The sequence below is a fragment of the Amborella trichopoda genome, chromosome 11 (genome assembly GCF_054954075.1).
Source record: "Amborella trichopoda isolate Santa Cruz 75 chromosome 11, AtrichopodaSantaCruz75HAP2 v2.0, whole genome shotgun sequence".
Taxonomy (NCBI): Eukaryota; Viridiplantae; Streptophyta; class Magnoliopsida; order Amborellales; family Amborellaceae; genus Amborella; species Amborella trichopoda.
This window is the reverse complement of record NC_142346.1, coordinates 42,386,359-42,411,778: the sequence shown is the minus strand read 5'-3', so window position 1 is coordinate 42,411,778 and position 25,420 is coordinate 42,386,359. Positions and strand designations below refer to the sequence as shown.

General features: G+C 35.7%; 1 long non-coding RNA gene across 1 annotated transcript; it reads right to left on the bottom strand.

Annotated features, from left to right (window-relative positions):
* Positions 1–15,586: 15,586 nt before the first annotated feature.
* LOC148779918 (uncharacterized) lies at positions 15,587–25,420 on the bottom strand. The gene is made up of 3 exons (XR_016044644.1): positions 25,188–25,420; positions 15,778–15,991; positions 15,587–15,685 (listed from the first exon to the last, which is right to left on the bottom strand). It is a non-coding gene; the product is annotated as an uncharacterized LOC148779918 (long non-coding RNA).

The window sequence follows — 25,420 nt, the reverse complement described above, 5'->3', positions numbered from 1 at the left end:
ACACTGTCACTCACACTCTCATTCACGTTCTCACTCACACACTCACTTCACCCACTCGCACACTCACATCATAGACTCTCACTCACACACTTCTACTCACACACTTCCACTCACACTTCACCCATCCGAATCTACATTATTCTAACACACTCCAACTTTCACAGCCCCTCTAACCTTTTGTCTAGACCTCAATCCACCATACATTACCAATAGGAGGAGACCCCATAAATAAATATACCCTGAAGGCCATTTTTAGTTGTTGGATCCAAGTGCTGTGCAGAAAGGCATGGGAGCCAAATTCAAACCGCGTTATAAGGACAGCCAGAGGGCTTTCGAGATGATCTAAGAGGGCAAATCGTCCGGATGCATCCCCCGAACCCAACATGGCAAGGTAGGTGCTCGAGCCCTTATTTGTCGATTAAAATCTCTTTTTTTGTTGTTCCTATCCATACCACGAGCACACGTGCACACACGCTCGTTTGTGTGCACCTCGCGGTTGTTTGAGAGAGGATTCCTCCGATTGAGTCACTCACATTCTGGTTGACCCGGGACGACGAGAAATCAGGTCCGACCAACTTGAAAAAAAAATGGCTTTGGGGTTAAATAATCTTCCTACTATAGGGTTTGCGACTTCTTGATCCCCACACCCATGAACTCGTCCCTCGGGGGTAAGGTTTCACAACCTACATCTCCCTCCCTTCTTTTGCAAAGCGACCAAACTGCTCGCACTTGGGCTTCGGCCCAACCTAAAGCAAGAAGGGGCTCTCAAATCCCTTAGTCCCCCTCTACCCGCATCAATGGGCAGTCCGTTGACACCACATGCATGGGTGGTTCTAAAACCACCACTTCTCATGCTCACACAGATACTGGTGGATCCTTCACCAGTCTCAAGCCTAAGAGTGGCCCTAAGGCGACTCTCGCAATAAGCTCTTCTAAGGCCATTGTTTCTGTGGGTACCAAGAAGGTCACCCCCAACTCTTCTTTCCACATGCGTGCCACCCGTCTCGACATCGCATATCACACATCCCAAATCGATGGTCCGATTGCTGGCCCACCTCAGTCGAAGGACCACCAGGTCACTCGACACACTTTCACACACACTACAACTAATGGCCTAGCGATTGGCTCGTCATCTCGGGGAAGCAAAAAGCCACCCCGAGTCTCTCACATACTCTGGCTCTATTGGGACCCAGACCCACTATCAAGAGTGACACTCAAGTCATTTCAATTGCATTACATACTACTCACTCAGCTCGGGGCAGCTCAAATTCCATCCCCCATAGGGCACACGATCAATGACCCAGGCGTAGGTCAAATGCGAACATATACTTGCATGCAAAAAATGGAGGCCTTATGGCCACTCCAATCACTAAGGTCTGCATCCTAGAGGCCGGAACTTTATCCTCACTAACGGTTAGCCCCTAGGCTGCCCCAAACACGTCTTCGGACTCAGCACACACAAACAAGTCTGACATTGCCCCTAGCTTTGAGGGCAGACGTGAAAGGAGTCTAGAAGAACTGCTTGCATTCGCTCGAGGGCAGTTCTACTAAGCCATCAAGAAGGGAAATAATGGTGAAGCCCGGATATGGGGTTGGGAGACCAAGATGCTGAAAGCCCGACTTAATAGCAATAAAGAGGAGAGCAGTAAAGGTTCTTCCTCTCGAGGGGAGAACCTCTTCTTCTCTCTTGGTACCTTTGGTGCCAGTAAGATCAAAGAAGCCCGCCACATGATACAGGTCAATGAGGTCGCTTGGGGCAAAGAAGAGCTTACAAACAGGGCGAAGAGCTGGTTTGACACCAACAACCCCATAAAGCCGAAACAAGTTGAGCCACTACCCATTCAAGCCCCTAAGTCAGAACTTGCTCTGCTCGAACTTGTTGCAACTCAGACCCTCGAAGAATCCTTACTCGAGCCCATTTTAAGTCGGGGCATCCAAAGCATTAGCTTTCCCGAGGCAACTGGGTTCGAGCATGTCATGACGTCGGAGCTTAAGATAGCTCAATTTGAGCTCGGGGAATCTCATTAGCCCGAGGAAGTTGTGGAGCATGCAGAAAAGATCGATGTGACCCCCTCTAAAGAGGCCACTATATGCTCGCGTAAGCAATGTATCCTTTGGATGGTGCAAGTTCTGAACCAAGTGGAGACTAGTTTCACTACCATGTTGCAAGAAAATTACCCACCACCCTCACCTACAGTCTTCATTGACATCTTGGCTCCCCATACTGAAATTAAAGAAAAATTCATTGTCGTTGAACTGCTTCAAAGGGCTAAGAGCCTCATTGCCAAGATAAACCTCATGAACAAGGAAGAGGCTTTGTCATTGTTCGTCCCCTCTATTCGTTTACCCGGATTCATCGTAGAATCACAGAGATCGGATGAACCAGATTCTTCTTTGACCAATGCTAATGATGTGGTTTCAATCTCCCTCATCTATCCAATCACCCCTACCTCTGATGAGAGTTCATCACTCTCATTTGAGGGAAACTACTTTATGGTGAATGGAATGAGCCACATTCCCTCTAAAGCAACTTCTTCATGCCCAGAAGATCCCATGAGAGAATTGACTAGCTTGTCAATCGGCCCAAGGCCGCATGGTTTAGCTAAACACCCAACGACCGTTCCAAGGAAAAAAATTGTATTGATCCTATTTTGCCGCCTTTATTACAAAACGCTCTAATTTTTGTGAAAACTACACGGAGACCACCCCCACCTAATGAGCCTTTTTTTTTTTTAATTCAAAATTACCCCTATCCAACATTTTCAATACCGGGCAGAGGGAAATTCTATAACTTTTCAATTTTTCTTTTCTTTAAAGCGTGTCTAATATCAGAACATCGAATAACATTATCTGTTGTTCAGTGTTTATACTATGAGACAACCCCAAAAGACTAAGCTCCTAAGGGGTTTGATGTTGTCAATATTGAACTGTCTATAGTTATTTATTTATTAAGTTTTAAGCAGCATGGTATTTGCAATATCAGCTATGTTCGATTCAGGGATTCAAAATTACGCCCGTCCTTTCTCTTTGTCATTTTTCCTCTCTCACTCATTCTCTCTCTAGCCCGGCCTTTCTCTCTCTACTTCCATCGGTTGTTTGAAGGTCCCATATCCACCACCGTCTTCCCATCTGATTCCATAGTTATAGGTAGTTTTTTTTTTTTTTGTGTTATGAGGTATATATATATATATATATATATATATATATATATATATATATATATATAAAAGGGAGAACTTGTCCAGTATTGCAAATACAAGAGAGCTTAAGACTTAAAAAATGCCATAGATTCCATTGTATGATATTATTGGTAACATCGAACACCTTACATTGGAAATTTGGGGTTGTCCGACATTGCAACACCAGATAGCTTGACAGATGAGGCCATTCGGTATTTCTCATATTAGACAAATCTAGAGTAAAAGAAAAATGGTAAAATAATGGAGTTTCCCACAATTCTAGGAAAAGAAAATAAAAAAGAGAGGGGGATGTAGCAGCTGGGTGGGGGTAATCGCATAAAATTTACAAAAATATGGACCATTTCATTCAAAAAGGGGAATATGGTTCGTACAAAATTTTTCTATTTCCGACTAAGCTCAAATTCAAAACTACCTACTTAGGATTGTCTATGATGAGACCATTTACTTTTCATACAAAAAAGTCATAATCACATTAGATGTGAAATTCAATAAATGAAATTATATCAACATTTGAGAAATTTTGTGTTAGGTTTTATTCCACCAATGACACATCCTCAACTTCCCTATTTTAAAAAGGGAAAAAGTTTATATAAGGATGCTACCTTATCATGTAGAAATACAGATGCCCCTAAAAAATCCATTAGAAAAGGTAGTTTTAATGTTGAAAAGCCCCTAAAAAATCCATTAGAAAAGGTAGTTTTAATGTTGAAAAACCCTTTGATTGATCATCTCTACATCAAGATGCATGACTATGAAAAATAAAAAGATTTTAAGTCTAAAAAATAGTGCATTTTACAACATATTATCTACACCGTCCACTTGCAAGATTTTCGTATGTTTATAGATCTACTTGATTTTAACCATTTTTAAAATTTAAAATTTTATAATTAGATATAAAAATAGATTTTGAGATAATCCTAAAAACATTTTACATCAAAATTATATATCATGATAAAATTTGAAGGTGCACTTTACCTCTACACCTATGGATGCATCCATATGCAAACTGCACCCTTCGAAAAGAGTCAATTAACGATTGTCTTGTGTAAAAAATAAATAGTGTTACTGTATACGTTTCCGTGTTTAAAACACTTCCATTTACATGTAAGAATTACAATGAAGAGAGAAAGAAGGGGAGTGGACTCACATGGTCAAGAACAGGCATTTGATCAAAGGATATTGAAGCTGAAACAATTGGGTAAAGTTCCGGTTGTATGGCTTCCCAAACAAAGAGTCGGGACCGGGCTGGCGTTCTTGAACATGGATGAACAACAGAAGTAGCAGCAGCAGGGTGAGGAGAGAGGAGAGAGAAAGGCAGAGGAAAGGCCATCTGAGAGAGGAGAGAGAGACAAGGAGAAAGCTGCAGAAGGGGAGTAAAATTGAGGGATCGATGACGAAGAGGAGGATCGGAGAGGAGAGAGAAACAAGGTCTGAGGTTTGGAAGGAAATGAAGGGGAGGGTAGAGAGAGAAAGTAAGAGTAGAATGAAGGGAAGAGTAGAGAGAGAAAGTAGGAGAAGGGAGAGAGAGGTAGTGAAGAGGAAGCCCCATGGCGTTAAGGATGCTTGTCCCACTCCCTGTAAGTAGTTCATTTTATACTAATCCTAGGAGGGTTTTCCTTATTAAAGGATACAAATGGTGCAAAGACAAATCTCTCTATTCAGATGAATCAAACTCCATTTAACCATGACAATTTCCAAATTTCAGTCCTTGAAACTTCTGTTTGCAAGAACTTGCCACTGTATGGAAGAGTGTCCATAATGATCAAGTATTATGGTGTTTCTTTATATATCATTGCTGTAAACCGACGGTCTAACGTAACAGTATGCACCCACAGCGAATATTTAGTTACAGCCAAAACTTATGACCACAAATTTTTTATTTTTAATTTTTTATAGGAACTATTTTTTATGAATTTAGGGTGCACTTACATCAAAACAAGGCACAGCCAATAAACAAATAATAAAAATATATTTCAAATAAAAAATTAACCAGAATGCGCCTAAACTTCACGATATTTTGATTTGTTATTTGAAATATTTTTTTATTACTTGTATTGGGGGTACCTCGGTTTGATGTAAAGGCACCCCAAATTCATATATAATCACTTTTAGAACATAATTAAAAATAAATAAAGACAAAGAAGCTGGAATGTTTGGGACATTGGGCATTAATGGCTAGATGTCAATGCGCATACATCATCCTTTCCATATACATATACCTACACACATCCAAGTTATAAGATTTGCAAAAACATTTTTCAAACTACAAAAATAGAGCATGGATAGTATTTTGTAGAAGCCTGACAGTAAAAGTTGTAAATAACAAGTTTTTAATGTTTTCTTAAAATATTAGTTATTGTAATTTTCTTTTATTTTCTGCTTCTATCTAGGTGAAACAGCTCCTTTCTCAAGTGAAATCTAAAACATTTTTAAGTCCTCAATAGCTATTTGTTGAAAAATCAGACAAGGAAGTTTACCCAAAGCACGATAGGGCTATTATAGTCATTTATGAAGAGACTTGTCTTAGAGCAAATGTTTGATTCCCCCAAGGACTTTTAGATTCCCTAATAAGGACTCAAATGTTTAAATGTGTATGGTCTAATTGTGCACAAAAAGGTTTTGATAGTAGAAGACAAAGCTTTTGTCAATTAGTCTACTTCTAATCGTAGCACATTTCTATTTATAGATGCTAACTTATTTTATTTCCTTTTCCAAACTTATTATATTTATGTTTTACAAGAATCAAAGTTTGTCATGTACAACCAAAGTCCAATTTATCAAAATTGTATTGATATCAAGAAGGAATTAAAAGAAGAAAAAGTTTATATAAGGTGTCCACTTAAATAATCTTCAAGCTCTTGAACAATCTGAAGCCTTTGATATTCTTAATTGAAAGTTGGATAAGGTGATCTAAGATGGTATATCCAAATACAATTAAATCAGCTCAAGTAAACCAAATAAACAACCAACATAAATTCGCACTTTCTTCCACTAATTATAACTTCTTCTATTCAATAAATAAAAAATAACATAATGCTTATAAAAATAGGAAAGAGCACATAAGACTGCAAAGCACAAAGCAAGATGCGCGAAGATTACATCAACTGGACTTAATACACCCCACTTAGGTCTTCTCCTTCAATGAGACATGAAATCAATAGTCTAGATCTATAAAATATGGGAAAGTCTAAGCTATAATCCTTAATCCTTAAGGATATGAGAGCGGTGGAACATGTATCACAAACTAGGCATTGAAGTACTCCTCACTAGCGTTTCCTCCTCCAATGAGGTACAAGATCAATAGTTTATCTCATATCTACAAAGTATGGGAAAGCCTAGGCTACAACCCTAATCCTTAACAATATAAAAGCAATGGAACATGTATCACAAAGTAGGTTTCAATGCCGCATGGTATGTGGGTGGGGTGTGCCCCTCCACTTAGCTTACTAATTTCTAATGGGAGAGACGAAAGAGATCTTAGAAAGATGGGAGAGAGAGAGAGAGAGAGAGAGAGAGGTGAGAGGGTGGCGGGTCACCCTTAGGGGGAGAGAGAGGTAGATAGCGATGTGTATTGAAATAATATGAGAGAGCTCCTATTTATAGAGTTTTCCAAAGGCTAGGGTTTTTTAGGATTACACATTTTTATGAAGATTAGATCCATATCATTGATTATAGGAGAATTGTGGGGTGAGAGATATGAGCCATCTAATTCATTATCAGTCAACAACATTCAAACATCTTTGTGAAGATTAGATCCATATCATTGATTATAGGAGATTTGTGAGGTGAGAGATATGAGTCATCTAATCCATAGATCAGTCAACAACATTCAAAGGAAGGTGCTAGAACCTTATTCTTTAGCTTCCTAAACCTAATCTCATCAAATAGAGAAATATTGAAAATAATATCATGCTTACTTTAATTTTCCATAACCTTCTTACACATACTTTTTTTGAATACTCAAACTTCTCAAATCATAAGACTTTCATAACATCCAACTTGATTGAATGCCTTGAATTACATGTGCCACCCATGGGACCCATGTGGGCCCCACACACATCCTAAGTGTTACAATGGTGGGCGGCCCATGGGCCCCCAAGCAAATAACGATTTATAAAATATTAAATTAATTTTTAGAATTTGGCAAAAATATAACTTTTCTCTCTAAATATTTAAATACTGAAAATTCAATATTTCTCAATTTATAAAGAGTAATGATTCTATGAGACCCTTCCATACCCATGTGTGTAGGACTCCAAATGATCGCCATTAAATTTGGCACATATCTCTATAAAAGTTATCACATGGGTGTGGGACTTGACTTTTATAGAGATCTGTACCAAATTTAATGGTGATCCTTTGGGGTCCTATACGCATGGGTGTGGGAAGGTCTCATAGGATCATTACTCTTTATAAATCGATTTTGTGAACATAAAATACCCAGATATTTTTAAAACTTTAAATAATCAATTTAAAAACTATTTAACACTAGAATAATAATTAAAGTAATTTTGATAGGATTCAGATCCAAATAATTTTGTTCCATACATTTTTCCTATTATAAAAGGAAAAAAATTATGCAAGATTTTAAGTTGCACATAAAAAATCCATCGCAAAAGGTTGCTTTGAAGCTGAAAAATCATCTAATTGATCCTCTCAACATCTAGATGAATGAATGTGGAAAAAAAAAAAAAAATTGACTCCCAAAAGCAGTGCATCTTGAAGTACATTATCTGGACCATAGTTAGCAAGTCGGGGAATAATAATATTTTGGCAAACCAAAATATCCGTAATAATTCGATTTTATTTCAAAGAGACAAAGGAAAAAATTAGGTAAAAAATAAGGATCACCAAAATACAAGATAAATTATAGAATCGTGAATATTTCAGATTTGGCTAAAAAAACAGAGTGAAAAAATTAGATGAGTAAATATGATATAATTTAGGATTATGATTTGCAGCTATTGTATAGATACGTTAGAGCCATTGAACAATAATTTCATGGCCTTACTTATTGTCATTGTAATAATACTTGAAATTTTATTGTTTAAACTGTCAATGAATCCAACAATAATGCTTACTCCATTATCACAACACAAAGCTTATCATAGATTTATTAGGAGCATAAAATGAAATAACAATAAGAATACGGAAAAAAAGAACTACATTAGTAAATAACAAAAACTACCAATCAAGGTATAGGATAATTGTTCAAAGAAAAAACAAAAGAGACCCTCTGTATAGGGTTGCAGTTAACTAAAACAAAACGTAAGCACCCAAATATATAAAATAGTGATCTGTCCAAAATGCTATGTTGTATGCACGAATGAAATAAAAAAAGAAAGAAAAAATGAAAGTGTTTTATGCATAAAGAAAGTAACAAAATGCTTAAGCAAATTCAAATCTCACACTGAATTCCAAGCTGCCTAAATCTTTAGTATCTTGAATCTCTATCTTGTTCTTCATTGGGTTACTTTTCTTCTAAGCCTACTTATTATTTTGAGATATGCGATTGTTTTGCTATCTTATTTTTTGGAGAATATATTGTATGTACCTTTTCGTAAACTTTTTAAGGAACTTAATTGTGAATTTTTTAAGGAATTTTTTTAAATAAATATTTTTAATTTGCTCCCATCTTTAAATTAGAATTTAATAATATTAAGTTAATAAAGAAATAAAGCTATAGAAAATAAATTTTTTTGCAAAAAGATAAAATAGGGATTTATATTGATACCTTTAAAAAATATGGTATTTTGAAGATCTTTTCAAAAACTTGGAGTTCTTAACATATTTCAAAAAATCTGAGACTTATTGAAAAAAACATGTTTTAGACGGAGACTTGCTAACTATAATCTAAACTATCCTTTTTCAAGATTTTTATGCGTTTATAAATCTACTTGATTTGAATTATTTTGACTCTAAAATTTTATAATTGACGATGAAAATGAATTATTAGACCATCCTAAGAATTCCAACGCCAAAAGTATATTTTATAATAAAATTGGTGGTGAGCCTCACTTAGATTGTTTAAGGTTGAAAACTTATACAAAAGACACCCATTATAAAATATAAACATACAAAGTATTATTATTATTATTTATCTTGGTCCAGATCTGACAGGGTCTAATAACCTCAACCCGACCCCTCCAACTAGGACCTAGTTGGATCAGGACCTGGTCGGGTCGACCTAGACTGAGATGACCCATTTACACCCTCGAGTCCGAGGTTAGATACTGACTGGGCATGAATCGATTGAATTACATCGCAAAGAAAATGCCTTTGATTCTTCGCCCTTTCAATACAACGGGAAGAAGGAAATTTACATGGAAAATGTGAAAATAAAATACGACATACACCTTGCCATTTTGGTCAGCAATTCTACCTCGTCACCACTCACTCACCATTGTCAACTCTTTTTACCTTTATCCTCTCTTCCTTTCATAGAAGATCTCAGGTGACCGCAAAATAGGACCGGCAATGGGCCGGGCCAGCAATGGACCTGGCCAGCCCTGGCCCTATTTCCCTGAGAGCCTACCTAGGCCAAGATAGGCTGGGCAGCGTGCTAAGGAGGCCTTGGGCTAGGGTGGTGTCAAGGAGTCCTTGAGCTAGGCTTGGCCATGGCCCTATCAAGGCCATGCTGGGTCGAGACGAGGCTAGGCTAATAAAAAATTTTAAAAGATAAGAAGAAAATAAGGATCGGGCTGGACCGACACCCGGCCAGGCATGGGGCCATGGTGGTATGGCCTTGGCCCAGCCCTCGGACCACATTTTAGGGCCAGGCCAACCAGGTAGGTCGGGCAAGCCCACTTGATTCATTGCCACCTTTACCACAATAGAAGGATTATAGGTTGACCTGACTCTGGTCTTGGTTCGGGTCTCATTTTCAGACTTAGTGGTTTAGGTTTGGGTCTAACAATATAAACTCTAGAGTCGCGTAAGGTTAGGTATGTGTCCAGCCATGACCTAATCGAGTTGGATTAGGTCTGATCGGCCTTGACCCTTCCTAACCGACACATTATGTACTATATATAATACTACATTTTATACATGTGGGTGTGATTTGTATAGAGCCTAGGCTCTAAACAACCAAATTACAGCTTACCTTCAAATATTGTCGAGAAATATGATTTCAATATTGGAAATCTTTGCGATAGCCTTAAAATATATTTTTCATATTTATTTATAAAGTTTAAAACTTCAAAAATAGTGTAGATCAATAGATCTATCAAAACTTGAAAATCTTAAAAATTAACGGCCCAAAAATACATTACAAAATACACTATTTCCAAAACTTCAAATGATAGGCTCAAATTTCATTGTTTGGAGCGTCAGCTCTATATAAACTTTTCCATATATATATATATATATATATATATATATATATTTGGACGTAGACCCCTTCCAACCCGATAGGTCGCATATAAGTCTAATCAATGTGAACCGTTAGGTCTGGTTCAACCTTAGACTTGTTGGGTCAGGTCCAAATCAGACCTGGCCTGGACCCAACCCAAACCTCCTACAAAGCCGACACAAAAGGAATGAGGGGAATCATGGCACTGTGGTTTGATAAGCGGAAAAGGTTTACCCCAATTGATAAGATCTTCATTCATACCAAATAAGTTACAGGGCATCATCTTTTATAGCTCAATATCCCCTTAAAACTAAAAACTCAACAATCTAAAGAAATCTTTAACCGTAATCTATGTCCAATATCTTCGCTATAACCAATAGTACTCTATATCCCACATCTATTAACCCAAATCCCTCAACAATAGAAGCTTACCTAAATTTCTAAAAAATAGAAATTACTTTCTAAAAATGCTAGGACCGTATCAACTCATAAAAGACAAAGAGAAAAGGGGATCAAAATGATCCGCTTCATTATATTTATTTCTTGAAACCTATTTGGTATAATAGATTTCCCGCATAGATAAAATCTTTTTAATATTTTTTAGTTTATAGGGTGTGAAAAAGATTCCTACAAAAGATTTTCGACAACCTACAAAAAAGGGCAAGCGTCTAGCCTTTATTTTATTTTATTTTGAACTTTAACAAAAAAAGAAAGCGGCTAGTTTGGCCGAGGACTTCTGAAAATATAAATATGCCCCTAATATATATTAGTTTAAATGTAAATATGCCCTTAATATCAAAAGAGGGACTTAAGCATACCCCCAAAAACCATGCTCTATCCACAACTAAGGTTTTAGAATTCATTGCCAACCACATGTAACATTAGGGCTAGCAATGAAGCTGTTGGGCCTTGAAAAACTTGGGCCTGGGCCACATGATGTAGCTCGAGGCCAGAGCTAGGCCAAGCCATGATAGAGCTGGCTTGGCCCATTATTGTATTTTTAGTTATATCCCCCGGGATGGTCCAATAGGGGGCCGACTCAGGCCCGTTCAATAGGGACTGCGCTAGGATCTGGCCAGGACTCTCAAGCCTAGCGTGTTGCTAGCCCTAGTTACATAATTTGGGATCTGAGGCATGAAGAAAGTAAGTCTTATTTTTTTGGGTAGATCAATGGGGAATACGGACCCCTACCTGTTTTTAGAAATAATTAACAGTTTTCGAACCCATCAGTTGGAATGAAAACCTAGACCGGTAATTGAGGTTCAAGTGATACTACTACCATGAACTCAACCCCATTCCCGAAAGTAGGTCTTTTTACTCTGTGCAATGCATATGCCATTTGCTGATGTATCCATTAGGGCAGGTTAGATGTTACAAAATTCTTTTTACTGTGTGCAATGCATATGCCATTTGCTGATGTGTCCATTAGGGCAGGTTAGATGTTACCAAATTCATGGTTGGGCCATGAAGAGATTTTTTTACTTTGTGCAATGTACATGCTATTTGTAGAGAGAGAGATTAATTTTAGAAATTTAAGAACTTTATAAGGGTTTAGCTAGTTCCATGAGTTTCGAACACTCTATACACATCTCTTTTTTAGAAAAATGTTTGCGCGACCTCTTTACACTCCGTCAATTGTAACTCGACGTCAGACCGTCTAATCAAGCTCAAATTTCATGACTCTTTATATTTGTTTGACGTAAGAAAAGTCATGATCTAAACCCTTATAAAGTTCTTTTTTAGGAAAGAGACAGAAATTTTGTGCAAAAGAGATCTTGCCCCTCACCCTAAGACCTAACCTTAGGTTAACTTCCAGTTAGTTCCCAATCCTAACCCAGCTTGGTTAAATCTTTACAGGGCCCGACCTTGGATTCCGATTCCGATTGAGGAGGTGCTACCATAATTCTGTCAGATTCCGATTGGCCTTCTTCCACCTCTCACTTCCCAACACTTTTAAGCCGACCCAACACATTCGACCTCCTAGACCTACACGCTCTAGCATGTCCGTCCTAACCCACACCCCCTAGCTTACCTCAACCCACTCAACCTTCCCAAACCAAACCAAAACCACGACGAGCACATAAAATCAATCTGTTGTCCATGTCTCTTTACATTTCTTTGGCTTACATTGCTTTATTGGGCCAGGTAGCATCCTTGACGAAACTCGATCATGAGAAATCAGTCAGGGGTATTAAATACCATGAAGATTTCTTCAATGAGGGCATCTCATGCCTTTGTATTCAAGTTAAGCACAAGTTATATATATTCATGTTTTTCTAGCTTTGCAAGTTGTTCTATTTAAGAATAGAAGTTTTTTCTCTTGCTAAAATTCTAATTATGGTTGTATAAACAACAGTTTTTTCATTCGGATGATACTTCGACTAGGACGAAAAAGCATTGATAGCCTCTACTCGTATCCTAAATCATTTAAGAGCTAAATTCGCCTCAATTGTTTTTACGTTGCTTTCAGCTCTACTCACGTTAACTTCAGCTATTTCAAGAGTTTGCTGAGCTTCTTACGGATCAATGTCACTACCCTTCTCCACATCATTTACTAATATGGCTATGTTATTATTGCGTATCCTAGCGAAACCACCCATCACAGCCATTATTAACCTTTTCTCATGGAGGCATATATTTAGAATACCTATATACATTCTTGTAACAGTTAATAGAATTCTGATTGTAGTTAACCTTGGAGCTTGATGCCCATTGATCTTTAGTATTAGTTTTATTCCTTTTTGCTGCTTCACGCAATGCCAAAAACATTTATACATGTTGCTAAACGTTTTCGCCATCCTTAATGGTTTTCGTTGTCATTAATTGTTTTAACTACCATTAATAATTTTCGCCATTATTAACTATTTCATCACTACTAACTGTTTTCACTCACATCAACAACTTCCATTGTTGTTGAGTGTTTTCGCCACCATTAATGTTTTCACTGCCATTTAACAATTTTCACCATGGCTAATGGTTGAACAAGTTTTCATTGTAGATAACTTGGGAGCTTTAAAGAACTTCCTATGAGCTCTTGGTGTTCAATTCTATTGATTGTTTTAGATACCTATTTAGCTTAGAAGCTAATTTCATTAGCTTTCAAGCTAAGAAATCCTTAATTCTGATTTTTGAGACCCCAAAACCACCAAAATAAGTGAACAAAGAATATTTGCCATGTGGAACAAGGGCATGTATTTCTCATGTGCAAAATCCTAAACCCTTGTAGTGGTGCTTTATTTGTATCTGTACCTATGCATCTTACAAATACACCCATGCATAAGCAAGTAACACGGATAACTGTGCATCTCTGTGTGCGTGTGCTCGAGCACTATTACTTCTAAAATGATTGAATAATATGATACAGAGTCAAGTTGTCATGTAGATCGAGTAAATAGAATTACCAATGCTCTTATTAAGTGGTAGACCGCAGACTCTTGAAGGATTCCATCTGACATCTGAAAACAAAGAGAAGAATAATTAGAAAATAAGTAATGTAAAGACAGAATGAAGGGTTTGACCTTTTGTATTAATTCAATGTATTTCGATTGAGACATTTCTTTCTTTACAAAAGAAAAATAATTCCTATTTCACATTGTCGAATCATTAGTCCAAAAAGAGTTTTTCATGGAGATTGCTACAACTACATTGCATGTGCCTGCAACCATTTTTTTGCTCTTCCTATAAAAAACACAAATGAAATTATCAATTGGATAGGCTGGAGTTCCACACTTGGGCCTCGGTGTTTATAACATAAACCTGGGGAGTATCAGCAAGTTCCTCTCAACAATAACAATGCCTTTTTAAAATCGAGTAAAGAATTTTTATTGGCTTATTATTTATAAAGCCCCAATAGCTTCTGGATTAGGAAGTTAATAAATTTCCCACTAAGTTTTTGGTGGGTAACATGACAATTGGTAAGGATTAAGATGGACATAATAATTATATGGTTATAGTTTATATAATAATGAAAAATAATTTTATCAGGTAATCTACTATAGACAACCTCATATTAAATGAAACATGAATGTTATATGGGATTGTGTACCATGAGACCATTTAACTTTATTATAAGGAGGTTACAAATGCCTCTAGCCATCATATTTCAAATTGGATAGCTTGGGGTATGTCACGAAGTTCGAGAAAAAAATTTTGAACTTTAAACCTTGTCAATGACATATACTCACAACCACCCGATTTAAAATCTCATGGACAAGAGAGATTATGATCTCCTTGTACCAAAAGTAAATGGTCTCTTTGTATACTTTTCAATACTATATACCCAACAATTGTAATAGGGGGTAAGCTGCCAACCATTCATCCATTGTACATGACAATGGTTGATCGAGGTCAGCATAGTTTCTTGGTGGAACTCAACAGCACGACATTGGTTTGTCACCACCACCTGTTGATAAGAACAAGGTCGAAGGACTCCCTCGTAGAGTGTATATACCCCAAATTGATTAGGAATATAGCCAAAGTGTTAGTATAAAAATTTTCCTATGAATTGCCTTAGTTAAGAGCCTCAAATCTTCAGGGCAGTTGCTTTTGAGATCATAGATGTCGTCCAAAAGAGCAGCCATGGTCCCAAATTTTGTGTACTCGACCCGAAATGTTTTGTATTCTGGTTCATATATGCCAGCTGCTACAGTGAAATAACTCTTCACAACCCTATGCCTTGCAAATTCAATCTTCATAAAACCCACGTCTTCCAACCAACTTCATCGAATTGACAAATACACAAATTAAAAGACAAAATTGTTATGTGCTTTAGGAATGAGAACTTGAGCAAAGCTCAGTGTAAACTAGTTGATGAATGGATAAGGTAGTATATTTTAAGTAAAAACCCAAGAAAATGTGTGAGAAATAGGTAACTTGTTGAAGAAAAAAAGATGTTCGGATACTTGGGTTTAGAGTATATTCACAAAGAGAGATGGGAAAACCACAAAGAATTGTAGTACCTAACTACTTCTTGGATCTCTTCTGCATAGAGCTTCTGTAGAGAATTTAAGTCAAGTCTTGCTAACTCCAAGTACTTGTGATTTCTCTCATCACCAGGCCACAGCTGTTCAAGAATGCTTCTAGACTCCAATCTTGAAAGAGGGTATTGCCTTGGGTATGCTAAGGAAAATTCTATCTGTGAAAAGTGTAAAGAAAAGAAGAACAATTGAGAGGAAAACTTAACCGGAACGAACAAAATATCTCTTATATATTAAGCGAGAAGGACACCATCTTTATTCTCGCTACAAGTGCCCCTCCAGTAACTGTGCTCGCCAGAGCCGGGATTCGGCGAAGGTTGCAGCCTCACGCATGATGTGGGACTCAAAAGGAAACCCAGTTTGAGAACATCTGTACAAATCCAGGAGTGCTGAAATGCCTTCATAGCTTTCAATTGAGTAGGAACCACCCTCTCCACCTTTCTCCATTAATTCCTTAACAACATCTGCATATTAGAAAACATAAAGACAAAAAAAAAGAAAAAAAAAAAAAGAAAGAAAAAACATATACCTACTATGAGCTCTTTTTGGACCTGTTTACTATGTGGGTATAGGTCTAGGTTAACTTGTACTCGATGTAGAAAGCCCTAAAAGCAGTCCACGAAAACAAGAAAGAATAAATATATACAAAAGAAAGAGACAACCAACCACAACACAAAGATATACGTGGTTTGGCAACGTACCTACGTTCACGGGAGATAAGAGCTTATTTACTGGCAATGGAGAATAGGGTTACAAGAGCTCTCTTCCTCACGCTTCTTTGTTCTCTCTGATTACAAAAAAATCTGTCATTTTTCCCTTAACCCTAAGAAAGAACCTTCATCGCTATAATATATAGAGTCTCAGGTAGATGGTACAAATTACAATAGGTAGAGTCCCTCTGGAGTTGTTTCTTTGACTCCATCTTTGGCAGATATATTTCCTCGGAATACAAGACATTAATCCTCAACACCCAACCTGTTGTCACGCCTAGACCCGGCCTAGTCCGAGTAGATAAATATTGTGTCATAGCTTTGTGTACAAGTAAGGAGCATCACAGTGTAATAGAAGACTATGAACTTCTGCATGCACTACATTATTTTCCTAGTGAATGAGGAAATGTTGATCACTTTACCTATGAAGGCCGTGCATGATTTCCTTAACCTCCTCTCTAAAAAACCTCTCTAACCCCAGCCTTTGGATCGTATCAACTGCTTTCAATTTCTTAGGTATAAACTTCCCACTGTCCCCTTCAATATAGGCTGCTATTTCCTCTTTGATTTCTTTCACAATAAAATCCATGTTCTCTTCTACAAACACACCTGTGAGGCCTTGGTGAAAATTGCCAAGTGTGTTACTACGTAGGTAATTTGTTCTCTTCTACAAACACACCTATGAGGCCTTGGTGAAAATTGCCAAGTGTGTTACTACGTAGGTAATTTGTATGTCTCTGTTGGTTCTGGATGGTTCATTTTAATTAAAAAACCTTCTATATGACATGCCAATCATCGGCCTAAAGTTGAGGAAAAGGGCTACGTCATTGTGGTAGCAACCCCATACTTAGTTACATGTTGTGGTTTTCAATCCTATCGAAACTACCCAATGACACTTTCAAAAAAACTAACTCCCTAATTTATAACAGGTAGGGCTTATCTTACCTACTAAATTACCCAAAAAAAAAAAAAAACTTAAAGTGTGCTTTCTTTTGGGTATGAATAGATTTTGTTACTAGGTTTGGATAATGAGTATCCTAACTCTATCTCCTTATGGAGTAGAAGGAGTCCCGGGTTCATACGGGTAAGGAAAGGGTGGGTTTAAACGACCCCACAGTTAGACCTGATTAGATTTCTGTTGGATCGAATCAATGGACCCGATAAGTTAGATCTGGGTCCACTTAACCTTAATCTAATGTTATACATATTAACTATATATACAAAAAATATATACGATAAAGTTTTAGATTTGTTTACTCTTGGACGTGAACCCGGACCCGGACCCAACATAACCAAGTAAGCTGGGTCTGGGTCCAATTGACTTGGACCTGACCCATGTCTGTGTCAAGCTTGAGTCTAACTTAGACCTAGCTAGATTGAGGTCGATCGGGAGCCAACCGGACCTATTTGCAGCCCTACTAATTAATATCAGTTTTGAATACTGGATATGTATGAATAATATAATTGTAAGTGTCCTTCACTTTCTATTTCAACGTTACATTTTATAATGCCATAACTTCTCTCTTTCATTCTTTTTAATTTTAATTAGAAATTTGTGTGATTTTATGGTTACTAGAGCAGGACCGCATATTGACAGGTGAGCAGCTTAGAAAGAGTGGTATAGTACTTGTCAATGTATACATTCTATGCAAGTAAGATGCAGAAACTAGCAAACAGTCTTTCTATGTTGCCTTTATGTGAAAGCTTTTTTGGGACTGGCCGATTTGGTTTTGCCTGGTTTCGGTAGTCTGCCTGGGTATTTAAAAAAAAAAAAAATTTAAAACAAATATATATAAAATCCCAAAAAATAAGGGATTTATTTTTAATATATTTTTGAATGTTTTTTATCATTTTGACAAAGATTGGAAAGTGTTTTGACCATGAATACTTATTTTTATATTTTTTCTTTTTTTTGGAAAATTTCAATAATATCCCGGGACACAAATCGATTTTTTAAAATCTATTTTTTATTACTTTTCAAGTTTATTTGGATTTGCTTTGTTTAATTATGCTTTCAATATACTTTTCATATTTTTTTGGATTTTTTTGTATTTTTTTTATTCCTTAACACGTTTTGAACCGTCTTGGACTTGCCCGGTTAGGCTGGGTGAGCTCGCTGGTTTACTGGTTACTCGGACCGGACCGGTTAGGCCGGGTGAAGTGTTCAATACATCGAATACTAAAGAAAACAAAGGGCAATGGAATCCAGAAAGTAAAAAACTCAATAAATCGGCCAATTTATACACTAATCGGTGCTATTCGGCTGATTTGCAGGACTAATCAATGATTTATTACAAAAATCGGATGATTTTTGCGTTGTTATGGAAAAAGCGGGTTAAAAGTTTGCAGGCTTTGCAGGCTTTTGTAGACTTTCTTCAAGTGCTTTAGGCTTCATTATTGGGGATTTTTCTTTTCAAGTGCTTTAGGCTTCATTATTGGGGATTTTTCTTTTATCAATTCTGTGAATAGATGGAAAGAGAATATCCATCAGGAGAATTTTGTGCCATAGGGGTCTATAAGACCCCCAAACTCTTAGCTGGAATAGCAGGTCATTTCTCTCTCTCTCACTTGGGGCAGGGTCTACCTTATTCTCTCTCTCTCTCTCGATTTGTCATCTTTCTGTATCAGATAATTAGTTGATGATGCATGGTATTCGAATGCACACCTTCAAAAGTTTGTCATTTGAATTTTGAGCCAAACTTGTTCTACATTAGGTTGTGAGATAAATCAGAGCACATTTTAAAAGATTCATGCTCCCAAGGGAACAAGTTGAAGCCTAAGACACTGCACGACCTCTTCTATGTCCACTATAACCTCAAACTCAAGCCGCACTAAATAGAAACGTTGTTGACAAGTAGGTATCACAAAAGGTACTAATACTAAATCAGGAGTTCCTAGAAGAATCGGTTGTGGATATGAATGACAATGACGACATTCCAACAACTGGCGAGGGGAATGTGGTGGAAGCCGCGGAAGACATGGAGGAAGGCGATGATGACTTCAATGAGGGCAACAACAAAGATGATAATGGTGATGATGGGATAATGCGAGATGATTGGCGTGAGTCAAAGGTCGTAGAGTGTGAGGTGCCAAAGGTACTCGGATCTCCACTAAGGAAGAAGAGGGACTTAGATTGGTTTAGGAAGAGGTCGAAAGAGCCAGGCATAGCAGCTATACCTCTAGATAGAAATACACATGTGGCAGGCATTGTAGGCTAATTATTCATAATGATGACAGTGCTGATGAGGAGCAAAACACAGGCCAAAGAGGCGATGAGCAAAGACAGTTTCAAAGTCTAGGTGACTATGGTCTAGGAACTTCACAAGATAGCATTCTTACTGGGGAAGGAGGTATTGTTGCTGCGCTACAGACTCCACCAGACTTCATGGTAATTTATGCTCCAGTAAACCCTGATAGTGAAACTCAAAAAAATCATGAATCTCATTATTGACTTTACTACTTTTGCAAACCCTGATAGTGAAACTCAATAAAATCATGAATCTCATCGTCGACTTTACTACTTTTGAGCAATTTTTTTTTTACTATTGTGTAATATGTAATTTCTTCAATTAGTTCACCAAAAAAGCCTATTGCATCAGCTGTCTAGAAATTTTGCTTGAAACCCAATTATATTTTTTTGTTTGACTTATTTTATGTGACAAATAAAAAAACAATACATATAAAATTTTAACATATTTTTTTACATGTTTCTTATAATTTATTTTGGGGTCTTTTACCCCCATTTTTTGAACATCACACAACTAACTTATCAGGCCGAATAAAGTCGGATTGGGTCCGACTAATCAGCTTGGGCCATAACCGATTACCTGCCTCGAGGCACTTTTTCCTACACTGCTAACACCTAACAAACACAAACTATTTCCAAAAAATGCACACTAATTCTTGTAAATATTTAAGGACATGATTTCTATGCGGCCAAGCCCAAATATGTAGATATGCAGACTTCTTAATAAATCTATTTTTGAGATGGATTTTAAGATTTAATTTTTAATCTCTAATCTCTAATATAGAGATCATGAATATGAAAAAATAAATAAATTTTAAAAATTAAAAATAATGATTCTAGTAAAAAAACATTTGGACTGTTAGTTTCCATTGTTTTTAGATGGAACACCCTACTTGCATCCATCTTTAAGATGGATGCTTTATACGTTCAGGATCGCATGTGTAGTACTGCGGTCCAATCAACATAAAACAATTTTCCAATATTTAATGATGTCCTAGTAACATTCCTAAACTGCTATCAAACATTTACACGTATTCCAAATCTATCCATAAAATCTTTACACTTGAGAAATTACAAATTCATTCATCGTCTAGTGGGACTTATTTTCAGCCATTACATTTAATTAGTTGTCTTTTTTGTAGTGACACTAATCAAAATACCATACGAAATTAACTATTTAACACTATACTCATTTGCTTTGGATGTGTATTTTGAAATTAATCAAGTTATATGGCAGATTATTAAATAACTCATCTCTGGTGGCTATTTACATAAATTTCCCTTTTTTATAATAAGGTAAGAGTCCTCCTTAAGTCATATTTTAATGGGATAAAGAATTTCGTTTTACATTGTCATTATTTTAACAGTAAAATAAATACGCAAACTATAGCTATAAAGTGCATTATAGTTTACGACTACAATTTTAGGGAAAAGGACGCGTAACCCAGATTAGCGGACTTTCATCCCTCGTATACCCTCGGGTTTATGCAAAACTGATCGACCCCGAGCTTTTAATAACATGATAAGATGATATTAAATTTTTTCTATCACATTTTTACTATCCAAATTTTGAAAATTTGTTTTATATGGACTGGACTGCAGTTCTACATATGAGGTCCAATGAAGTGAAAAGCATCCATTTTAAAGATGGATGCAAGTAGGTTTTTCATCTAAAAACAATAGAAACTAACGGTCCGAATGTTTTCTTACTAGAATTATTATTTTTAGTTTAAAACATTTACTTATTTTTTCATATTCATTATCTCCATATTAGAGATTACATGTCCTCAAAAATTCAGTCTAAAAATCCATTTCAAAAATATATTTATTAATAGGCCCGCATTTCTATATATGCAGGTTTAGCTGCATAGGAACCGGGCCCCCAAATAATTACTATAACTTTAGAGTACTTTGGTTTGTGTATAAATATTTACACAAGTAAAGTATTTACATATGTCAACTGTTTGCAATAAAATATTTACATATGCATTCTTTTTACCATATTTGGTAGCACATTTAAAAAACTTACATATGTCAACTGTTTGCAATAAAATATTTGCATATGCATTCTTTTTACTATATTTGGTAGCACATTTAAAAAACACTATGTAATCAATTTCATATGTTTGGTGGCGCTCGATGGTGTGAAAATATTTACACAAAATTTTGAATAGATATGTATATTATATATAATACAATATATATATATATATATATATATGTTATAAAATATATATTATAAGATAAATATATATATTATAATATAAAGATATATAAATATTATATAGTATATTATATATTATTTTATAAATAATAATATTGCCTATTCAATATTATTTTCTTAATAATAATATTTGTTGTTATAAATTTTATAAATATATCATATTAATTATATATATAATATTATATTCATATATTATATATAATATATAACTTGACATAAAGGGTGTAGTTTGTATAGAACTGAGGCTCTAAACAATCAAAGTAGAGCCCACCTTCAAATAGCGTCGAGAAATGTGGTTGCAATACTGAAAATCTTTGTTATAGTCTTAAAATATAGTTTCATATTTAATTATAAAAATTAAATGTTAAAAAATATTGTAGATTGAGTAGATCTATGAAAACTTAAAAATCTTGTAAATTGAGGGTCCAAAACTGCGTTACAAAATGCACAATTTCCAAAACTTGAAAACTATTTTTTTTTTATCATGTCCATGCATCTTAATGTCGAGATGAACAATTTGAGAATATTTGGGCATCAAAACAACCTCTTCTTGTGAAATTTTTGAGGTGGGCTCTAATTTAACTGTTTAGAGGCTCGGCTCTACATAGACTTTTCTCTAACATAAAATATATAATATATTATTAATATATTAAAAATATATTATATAATATTTACAATAATATTACTTATTTTATATTGCTTAACTATATATTATGTTGTATAATGCAAATATTCATTAATAAGTATATATAATATATATTATTACTAATAATATGTAATAATACATAATATATAATATTATTAATATCATAAAATATATAATAATATATATTATTATTAATAAAATAATATATAATAAGTAATATTATTATTTTTAAAATAATATTATATATATTATTTATATATTATGTATAATATACATAATAAATATATATTGTATAATAAAATTATATTAATAAAATAAATATGAATATATAATATATAACACATTATACTATGTATAGTAAATTTATGCATTATATTATAATAATATATATTATCTAATTGTTATATTATATAATATAATATATTATTTACATATTATATATTAGTTATTATTAAAATATAATTTATAAATTAAAATTTTATTTAATATATAAATAAAATATTATGATAATATATAATATTATAAATTGTGAATAGTAAATCCACGTGTGAAAACAAATGCACGGGGAATGTTTTCCATCTCAGTCGGTATCGTTTCATTTTACAAAATGAGACCATTTCATGATAAAATGTTTTAATATAATATCTTATTTGTATATGCATTTACACGAACCAAACGTGCCCTTACTCTTTATTCTATCCCCCTTCTAACCTAGAAATCCCTCTCTCTACCCCTTTCCCCGCTCTCTCACCAACCCAACCAGTGACCTTTATCTCTCTTTCTCCCATCTCAAGCCTCCAATGACAACCCTTTTCTTTACTCCACCCTAATGAACATTCTCTCCCTACCCTATTCTTCAAGCACTTTCTCTCTCTAGAATCAATAGAGAGAGTGGTAACAAGCTTGATAAGTAGAGATGGAGATGGAGAAGGGGATGGGGGTAGCGAGAGAGAAGAGGGGGAGGACCTGGTCAACGACTAGATGTTTTTGGGATTTGGGTCAAAGGTGGCAATCGGTTATGCTATCAAATTCACTTTTTTTCGAAAGCTTTCGGATTTTAGACATAAACCAAAGAGAAGTGAAGTCTGGCGCTGTCGTGCCGTTTCAATCAGATTCGGACCACTTCGGGTTTATTTTGGGTAAGTTTCGGATTTGTTTCAGCCAGCAAAGCAATAGCATAAATGTATTTTTTTAAAATTTTTGTGTTTTTAGTTTTTCCCGTTATTTGTATATATTTTATATATCCATATCTATTTTATTTATACTATTTAAAAATAAATAAAAATAAAAATCTGAAGTCTTCCCCGCAATCGACCAAACCACCGACTTGCTTCTTTTTTCTTACTAGACCGAATAAAACTTGGAAGGGAATCTGACAACATTGGCTTCCTTTGTATTCGAACTAGTGTTTGATTACTCACTTGAAGTCGATCGAGTAAAACCTGCCACCCAAGCATGAGTATCTTAGGTGATCAAGTAGGGAATTTTGGGAAATGGGATTGTGGTGGTAGCAACCCGACACCTTAATCATTATGTTGTAGTTTTCGTTCTCACTAATACCACCACACTAACACCTTAAAAAAACTTACGCCTAAATTATTTGAAAAAAGAAGTAGGGCCTATCTTCCCCACTTAAATATCAGAAAGAAAAAAGTGAATTAAAAAATATTATAAAATTTAAATAAATAAGTTATTTGTAATATATTTTTTATAGCGCCTATCATTTTGGCAAAAATTAAAAAGTGTTTTGACCATCAATACTATCTTTACATTTTCAAATTTTGATTTTTCAAAGTTTATTTTCTACTAATTTTTTAACCTCATTTAGGTGTGTTCTATTTAATTTTAATTTAAACATGTTTTTCTTATTTTTTAGGTTTTTTTGTGTTCTTTATTATTTTTTAACATTTTTTTACTTGTCCAGTACCGAACTCGACTCAAGCCAAGTAACTCAACCCGAGTTACTCGACTCAGGTAGGGGCAGAGTACCGTCCCCGAGTCGTGACCTTTTTTCACCGATTCAAACTTTTAAGTTGTAAACTTGGGTTTACATGAACCCTTGGCACCGACCCTTGTGGGGGGTTTATGTAACAATATACTTGTAAATATCCATAGAGCAAAAAAAAATTGTACCATGAGCCTTGAACCTCTTGAGCTCTAAATGTCTCTAGCCTGTGGTGCGAGTGTGTGCAGTGCATAGGAAACTTGAACATAACTCTAAGAAGCCTGGGGGCTGGGGTCTTGCCCCAGTCTGGTTTGCCCCAGCCTAGCCTTTATTTTATGGGAAAAGTTTATATAGAGCCGAGGCTCTAAACAATCAAATTGAGCCTACCTCAAAAATTTCACTAAAAGAGGTTGTTTTGATGCTCAAATATCTTCAAATTGATCATCTCGAGATCAATATGCATGGATAAAAAACATGGATTTCAAGTTTTAAAAATAATGTATTTTGTAACGTTTTTCGGACCATCAATTTTCAAGATTTTCAAGTTTTCATAGATTTATCGATTGACACGATTTATGAACCTTTAAACTTCATAAATAAAGATGAAAATGTATTTTAAAGCTATCACAAAAGGAAATTTCTCGACACTATTTGAAGGTAGGCTCTAATTTGATTGTTTGGAGCCTAGGCTCTATGCAAACCGCACCCTTATTTTATTCATCTGTTTTCATTGTTTTCCTTGAATCTCACTGAGTGGACCCGATCTAGCACGACCCTAATAGGGTCAGGAACGGCCTTTGGCTGGCCCTTAGCCAAATAGGACCGGTCATGACCAGGACTGAACCGGCCCATTATAATGAAGAGATATGGAAAGGGGAGTATACTTACATTGTCACGTGGATCAGTAATTTGATGAGAGGATTTTGAAGCTGAAGACAACTGTTGTTGTACGGCTCCCCCAATAAAGGCCCATGACCACGGAATCCTTGTAGAACGTGGACTACCAAGAAAAGCAGCACTAGCAGGGTGATGCGAGAGGAGAGAGAAACAAGGTCTCAGGTTTGGCAGGGGAGAGTAGAGAGGGTAAGCAGGAGAAGGGAGAGAGAGGCGGTGAAGAGGAA